The 8,671-nt window shown below is 38.3% G+C and overlaps 2 pseudogenes; one reads left to right on the forward strand and one right to left on the reverse strand.

The window, feature by feature from the left end:
• Window positions 1-560: 560 nt before the first annotated feature.
• Window positions 561-1,255, forward strand: LOC144256453 (eukaryotic translation initiation factor 4E pseudogene; annotated as a pseudogene).
• Window positions 1,256-3,516: 2,261 nt separating this feature from the next.
• On the reverse strand, window positions 3,517-8,453 carry LOC113177800 (HLA class II histocompatibility antigen, DQ alpha 2 chain-like; annotated as a pseudogene).
• Window positions 8,454-8,671: the final 218 nt, after the last annotated feature.

Here is an 8,671-nt window from a genome sequence, read left to right on the forward strand (position 1 = left end):
TTGTCCTACATTGCTTATATGAGAGACATGTGTCCCTTTTACATGATCAACAGAACCCTTAAACAGAGTCTAGAAGCAAAGGAATAACTTATCAACCCCTTTGGTATTTTCTTATCAATACATGCAAGATACCTCTTTTCACAATTTTACAACACAAGAGAAAACTATTTAGATCCAAATAATTCATTTGTTCTTTTTGTCAATACACAACTTGAAAGAAAATTATTCTGATGAAGCTACCAAAAATTAGAATTTAACAATCATGCTTTTAAAAATGAATATCTGCAAGAATGAAATCTGAAATGAAACAGATCTTCTGGGTCACAGGATATCAAACCCTGATTTATTATTTTTAAATTTTGCTTTCCCACTTTTTAGTAACTTGCTATACCACTTTTCTCTTTTCTTGTTTCTTTATAAGATTTTTGCTTTTCTATAAAGTACTCACCTCTTCCTTCTTGTCTTAATTTGTGTCACATGAGACCTTCCACTTCCAGTTTCAGGTCTAAGTTTGGCATTTGTAACTTAGCCTCAAACATCACTGGGGGTATTCATCTAGGATGGTGACTGTGGAACTGGGAACCACCCCTACTGCTAATCCTCTGCCTTCAGAGAAGGAGAAAACAGACTCTCATCAGGAGGTTGCTAACCCAGAACACTATGTAAAGCATCCTCTACAGAATAGATGGGCATTCTGGTTTTTTAAAAATGATAAATGTAAAACTTGGCAAGAAAACCTTCTACTGATCTCTAGGTTTGATACAGTTGAAGACTTTGGGGCTGTATACAATCTTAGCTAGTTGTCTAGTAATTCATTTCCTGGCTGTGACTACTCAAATTTTAAGGAAGGTATTGAGCATGTGTGGGAAGATGAGAAACACAAATGGGGCGGAAGGTGGCCCATGACACTGAACAAACAGCAAAGATGAAGTGTCCGTGACAGCTTTTGTCTAGAGACACTGCTGTGCCTTATTGGAGAATCTTTTGATGACCACAGTGATGATGTATGTGGAGCTGTTTTTCATGTTAGAGCTAAAGGTGATAAGACAGCAACATGGACTTACTGAATGTGAATACAGAGAGGCTGTTACACATATAGGGAGAGTATACAAGAGAGATAGAGATTGGTTATCAGTCTCATAAAGACACAGTTACTAAGAGAGGCTCTATCTCTAAAAATAGGTTTGTGTTTAAGAAGAGGCCTTCTGAGGGTTCTCCAAGAAGACTGCTTCAAGCAATTGAGATTTGGGGCTGAGACAAAACCTCTTCAAAAGCAGAGTGAACTGCATTTAAATTTGATTTTATCTAAATGTTTCTAAGATATAAGGAAGTCTCATTTGCCTTTGTCTTATACTTCGATGTTATTTTTAAAAATTTAAAAATAGAGGTTCCACTATCCCAATCAAAGGATTATAATTCACACTCCAACAGATTCCATAAATGTGTTCCTGGCCCATTTTGTATTAGCTTAGTAGAAATGTCATTATAAACAAGTTTTGCCCATTGACAAAATTTAAAAGAACTTACATTTCTATACCTAAATAAGAAAAAAAATGAGTTTATGTTCCATTGTATACAGAGTATATTTTGATGCTTTGAAAGAACATGATGCATACAGTTTTCTAGCAATTTACTTTGTTTCTTTTGACAGCATTATATTTACTGTACCCTTGAGAGGGCTGCTAGATTTTAATTTATTTGTTTTTCTACTTGATAACACTGATGATTCTGATTCCAGTTTTCCATTTCCCTCATGTAACATAAGATAAAGCATCTAGGAATGACACAAAAGTGGAATAATTATTAATTTTGTGCATACTTTGATTTTTTGCTACAAATTTATGCATTTCATTCAAATAAGGAACTTTGTGTGATTTCGTGAACATAATTATGGATTATAAAAAAGTAACATCATAGTTACATTCCTAAGTAGAATTAGTATGCCTGGTTTCATATCTTTATGCTGTATTTTAACACTTTGTATTCCTTAGGCAATTTTGCTTTGGTTAAAAATGGCTGAAGTAAAAAAAAAGCAGTCCCATTCATTTTAAGACAGAGTACAAAATTGTAAATAAAATGTATACAGTGAATTGTACTTTAGACAAAAAAAATCACTGGGATATTCTTTTGGAGGATTTTCCACCATAAGACCTCTTCTCAGAAGGAGAACCATCATTCAGAAATTATATGCTGTGACCAGCACAGCCAAACTGGTGGTTCTGGTGAGGGCCATGGGGAATTAGAAAATATAGAGATTCACTCATGCGTATTTTGTGATAAAGCTGGCATCTGGTGGAACATTGCTCTCTGATGGAGAATCAGACCTAGGGAGTTACATCAGCAATCTTTATTTATGTGTATCTCATTATCAGGATAAAGACTATGCAAGCATTATTCTTTATACTCTGGAAAACTACAAAATTAGAAACATCTATGCAGCTTTTCCATAGTTGCATTCCACATTGCAAAGTGCAATGTTAGGAGCAGTTGTGCAGTGCTCAAGAGGGTACATTGTTTAGGCCAGCAGGCTCAGAAGTAGCAGAGCTGGTGAAACATTGTCGTTGTCTAGCATGAGAATTCCTCTATTCCCAGGAGCTATGTGCCTGAGATCAAGGTTGAAGCTGATAAGACTCTGGCACAGAGCCTCCTCAGGCAGGGCATTACCATAGCATCGAGGCATCCTGTATGTACCCTTGCACAGAAACTTTCCCAGGCACTTGGTGTGTCACAGATATAAGGTCAGAGAACCCCCAATCTCAGTCACTGCTCTCCCATTCTCTGTCACTACTCTCCACAGTTATATACTATTTTATCCTATGCTGCCATGTGCATATATCTCATCCACTTAGACTAGGTCCTTTAGTGAAAATGGTATGAGTTAGCATCACCATCTCCTCAAAAACCTATTTTGAGGTTACTTAAGGGCCCACATTTAAAATATTGGATGATTAACATGTTCAGAAAATATACAATATTTTATATCATAAAAATGCCTAGGTTATAATGTCAATAATCTCAATTTATGAGCTTGAGCATGGAGTGGATTTAAATGTTTTTATACTTTCATAAATGTCAACAGGGGATGAGGCTCTAGATGCCCCTGCTATAGGTGCCTTTATCCAGTGTATTGCCTCTCTGTTTGTTAGTTTTCATTGATGTTACCCACAAAAGGATCAATGTATGAAGCACTTTCTGGGACACACATAGCATTTTTTATTTTCTTGTTTTTACTTCTGTCTTCTGTCTGGCCAATCCAGAGATCTTCCATCTCATCTGGGGTGAATTATGGGAGCAGACAACTTCCCTCACACTGCCATCTTCCTAAATCCAGCATTTGTGGAGAATATTTTGACTTTATGTTCTTGAAAATCCGATATATGACTTTAAAAATATTTTATTTCAAGTTTTTATTTCTTCCATAGCTTTTAGAATGCTATTTGAAAACTCAAAACTTAAGCATTGCTCTTTCTTTTTTCACAAAAATACTACATTTAGGGAATAAAGTATTCACTATACTCACTGATCCTGAAAAGGGTAAAGAAAGAGTGAGAGCAAAAAGGAAATTCTGAATGTAAAAAAAAAAATCTTTTATTATGATACAATATCATTTTGATACTTCAGCTGTGGTGTTATTAATATGGCCTGATAAAAAGATAAGGACCTAAGAAATCTGATAAAATTTCAACATAATCTCTTCCATTCTTGTGCACAACCTAAATCAGTTCTAGGAAAAAGACAGAGGAAAAGTATACTCTAAGCAAAGACACCACAGAAAGAGATTTATTTATTTAATTTTCACACAGATTTTGGATGAGGGTGACCCAAAAGCCAAGTAGGTAAATGGGTGGGACAGTTCTCTCTGTGAAAGGTAGGCAATCATGTAAGACTAAGTTGGAAGATTTTATAAGAGCAAGTAATCTCTGTGGGAAAAAACATTTCATGAATTCCACTCAAGTAGGGCAGGGAGGAGGGCATGGAAGGAGCAATACCATAAACCAGAACAGGAAGTGGGTCTAAGTCATATAGCAAGGCCTGCACAGAGAGCTTGAGTCAGCTAATCATTCCTCTTCTTTCTTGTAAATTGTGATTATCTGAAACAACAGACAGTATGAGGTTGATGAGGCCTGTGCCCCTGTCCCAAGGTCAAGCCATTCTTCAATTAGCCCATAAGTTTTCCAGATACATTTAGGCATACTGGATGCCAACCCTGCACTCTCAGCCTCCCTATCTCCAGTTCCAGATATGACACATCTGAGTCCTTACCTGTCTGTTTTCTAGGTTATCACACATGAGGTCCTATGGTGGATGGAAGTTCCACGAAAGTGTAGGACTTGGATGATGAGGATGGTGCCTATCACAACACCCATGAGGCCAAGAGCCAACCCCAGGGCACAGACCACAGTCTCTGTTAGCTCTGAGTTAGGGGTTGGAAGCTCAGGTTCTGGGAAAAAAGAAACATAGTCACAGGACAGGATATGTCTGTGGAGAAAATGGTGCATGTGTTTGGAAATACCCAAGACACCTAGACTTTGAGAAAAAGTGAAGTCAATTATTGGACAACTTTGCAATTGTGGGAAATAAAGTTGTGGCAATGGGTGTTAAAGGGTTAAAGTAGGACCATGTAGCTTGGGGATAGAACTGGAAGGTAGACAAATGATGATAGGATTTCAACATACCCCAGTGCTTAAGAAGTGGCTCTTCTAGGCCCCAGTGTTCCACTTTGCAGTCATAGAAATCCTCAGTGGAGGGGACAAAAGTGAGGTAACTGAACTTGAGGAAGGAGTGGTCACTCTTGGGATAGAAGGTGGTCTCAGCAATACCCTCTGGAACTAAACGATCATTGCAAAAATAAGTGATATGGATCACAGGAGGAAAGATGTTATCCACTAGACAGATGAAGGTATTGGGAATGCCCAGGGTCACAGGAGATTTGGGGAACACAGCCACTTCAAGGATTTCTACAATGAAAATATCACATTTATGATAACTGTGCCTTGAGATTTTTAATCATTTTGGAGGAGCCTCGTGTTCCCCAGATACTAATGAGATATTTTCTTGTCATTTTAGAATAATTTTTATACCACTTTTTTCACTTTGAAATACAGAACATATTCTTCTCTTTGGGAATCCACAGGGTGTGTGTGTGTGTGTGTGTGTGTGTGTGAGAGAGAGAGAGAGAGAGAGAGAGAGAGAGAGAGAGAGAGAGAGAGAAGAGAGAGAGAGAGAGAGAGAGAGAGAGAGAGAGAGAGAGAGAGAGAGAGAGAGAGAGAAACCAGCTTAGAGCTTCTTAGGCCAAGAAGTTCGGAATATCCTTGTGTAGGAATTCAAGGAACATCTCACGGAAACTAGCAGAGGGATATTTAAAGATTAAATGAATATTATTATGATGTAGACTAAGTATTTGCCAATAAATGTACTTGAAAGGGGGAGAAATTTACAATGAAATGGAAAGAACACCTACCCCTGGGGAAGGAAGAGAGCAGACCTGGACTGTGAGGTAGGCACAGCGAAGAGAAGCAGAATGTGGACACTTACCATTGGTGGCAGGTGTAAAGTTGGAATCTTTAATCAAAGTGTCCAGATTTTTTTTTTTTTTTGACCACAACAAGGTTTCTCAGGGCCTTCTGAATTTCAAATGTCACGAAATTGCTAAACTCAGGCTGCCTCCACACAGTCTCCTTTTTTTCCTAGTCTATGTAGAACAGCTCATCTCCATCAAATTCATATGTAAATTGGCCATAGTCACCATATGTCTGGTAGATATTTCTGCCATAAGTGCCAACATGGTCAGATGGGGAATAACCATTACAGAATATGAAGATAAGAGTGGGCAGGCGAGATATAGGGAGAGAAAAAAAACTTCATAAACAAGAAGGCATAGGAAATACTGTGAATATTGCAGTGTATTACTCTATTTGGTTGCTATAACAAAATATCATACATGACCTGTATTATTCTGCTTCTGGACTCCCAAATTCATGTCTTTCCCAATTGCATTTATTCTCAACAGTCTCAGAGATTTGGACTTGTTTTGGCACCAACATAAAAGTCTAAAGTTCAGACTCCCATCTAAATCATATATCACTGATTCAAGATATTCTGGGGAAAATTATTCTCCAGTTATGAAGCTATGAAATCAGCCATGCTGTGTGCTTCCAAAGTTCAATGGTGGGGCAGGCATCAGATAGACATGCCTGTTCCAAAGTGGAGAAGTAGTAAAAAAGAAAGGTCTACACAATCATGGACAGAATGTGAAGGAAACCTTGAAGATAGAAAATAATTTTCTTTGCCTTTATGTTTTGACCTCAAGGGTCTTGCCCAGGGTAGTATTTGGGCCTACAAGGCTCCAGAAGGTACTGACCCCATGGTTTTAGAAAGCTGCACCTTCATGCCAGTTCTTTATGGTGGCTCTATCTAGGTATTGGCTGTGTGTCTGTGTCGTACTGCCCTGGATCTGCTGGGCATTACCCTAATAGGGGCTTTCTGGAGTGACTTCAGTGTTTCCAGGGCACTTGCCCTCTAGGCCTTTGCTGGATGGTAGCAACTCCAATGACCTCTGAAATGCATTTGAGGTCATTCTTCCATTGCCTGGGATAACAGTTCCTGGCTTCTCTTTAGATGGCTGACAAATCTTGCCATTGTCGTCAGACTAGCACCTGGCTTTGGTTGAGATGACTAATCCATACTAACCTCCTTATCAAATGGTTCCTTGGCCATAGCCTGATCTTTCCCAAATAGGCCATCTCATTTTTAACAATATGTATAGGCTGAGGATTATCCAAAATTTAAAGTTCTGCTTATTTTTTATTATCAACTTCATTTTAATTAATTTATCATACAGTACAAATAGCCAAGAATATCCAAGTTGCACCTCCAACACTATGCTCAGAAATTTCCTTACCCAAATATACAATCTATCTTCTAGGAAATGCTAGGATACAAATGCAATTCAGTCACATTCTTTGCCATAATGAGGATCACCTTTACCACAGTTCATAATAACATGCTCTTCATTTCCACCTTAGGCCTCATCATAATGACCTTTACTTCTGAAAATCTACCAGCATTTTTTTCCAGGATTACTTTGATTCTTAGGTATTACTTAGATATTAACTAAGGAGATTGAGACTCTCTCTTTATAGCTCTCTTCTTTTCCTTTTGGGCCTCTGGAAGAATCATCCTTCACATTCTGTCCATGATTGTGTGGACCTTTATAGCACACAGCAGAAAATCTTTGCATCCTGTATCCATTTTGCAGTTCCAAAGCTGTTTCCATACTGCTTACACCAGTACCCCATTGCTGGTGCCTATTTTCTATCTTAGTCCATTTGGGGTTGGTTTAACAACATTCTATAAACTGGTTGAATTATAAACAGAAGAAATTTCTTTCTCTCAGTTCTGGGGCTTAGAAAAACCAAGATCAGGACACCAGCAGATGTGACTTTTGCAGAGCCTATTCTCTAGAAGGCCACCTTTTCACTATAGCTTCATATAGCAGAAGGGACAAGTGAGACTGGTGCAATAGCGTCCACCTGTAATCCCAGTGACTCAGGAAGCTGAGGATCAAAAGTTCAAAATCAGCCTCAGCAACTTAGCAAGGCCTAAGCAACTTAGTGAGACCCTGTCTATAAGCAAAAATAAATAAATAAATAAATAAATAAACAAAGAATTGGAGATCAATTCTTTGTGGTAAAACATCCCTAAGTTTAATTCCTAGTACAAAAGAAAGAAAATTGTCTTAATTGGTTATACACGTGGGAAATCTGAATATCACATATGGAATTGACTTGCTCAATGTCATTCTGCTAATCATTTTAATTTTTCCCATTCTCATGATCTTCAGTCAAATTTATTCTCCTTGCCTCTAAAGCCCAAACTTGGAAAATATAAATTAATTGGACACAAACCACAAAAGATACTATTTTCTGTATGTCAAAAACATTTATGGACTTAGTTATCCTAAAATAACGAATAAAATAAGAATAAATCAGCAATCGCTTTGAGAAAGAGTTTAAAGTGGGCGAGGAGTAGTAGGTTCATAATCTGCTGTGAAAGGAAAGCAATATACTTGGAGAAAGATCTCTAATTTCAGGAGTTATCATAAATTAATGCTGCAATAATGCTTGAGTATATCATTTGGTTCTGACTTTAGAAAGACAATAATGCCCTTCGTGAATTCTCAGTGAGAGGTGGACATTGTAGAATTCAGTTTAGTCTACAAAGATTAGGTTTCAGGGGTTTTGGTTTCTTGGAGGGAAAATAAGTATAACAATTCAGATTCAGGAGAACCGTGGTTTCATATACTACTATGGGGCAACAAATTCAGTCAGGCTTTTAAATTTTCTCTCTCAGTCCTAAACCTCAACCATGTACTCACCCACTATGTCCCCACCTCCACAGGGGCTCACGATGGCCAGCAGGGTGAGAGCCCCCAGGATCAGAGCTTTCTTCATGGCCACTGTTCTTCAAGGGAAACCTCAGAAGTCACTTTTCTGAATGGGGGAAGGGATGAGAACTGGGCAAAGAAAGTGACCTAAAGAGAACTCCTGGAAGAAAGCATTAGGAGGAGCCCAGAGCTCCCCTTGCTGTCTGGGGTTTCAGCCCATTAGAGAAACCCCTGGAGCTGACACCTCAGTTGCCAGTTGAAGTACTTTTACAAAGAGACCTGGAA

The sequence above is a fragment of the Urocitellus parryii genome, chromosome 8, assembly GCF_045843805.1.
Source record: "Urocitellus parryii isolate mUroPar1 chromosome 8, mUroPar1.hap1, whole genome shotgun sequence".
Classification (NCBI taxonomy): domain Eukaryota; kingdom Metazoa; phylum Chordata; class Mammalia; order Rodentia; family Sciuridae; genus Urocitellus; species Urocitellus parryii.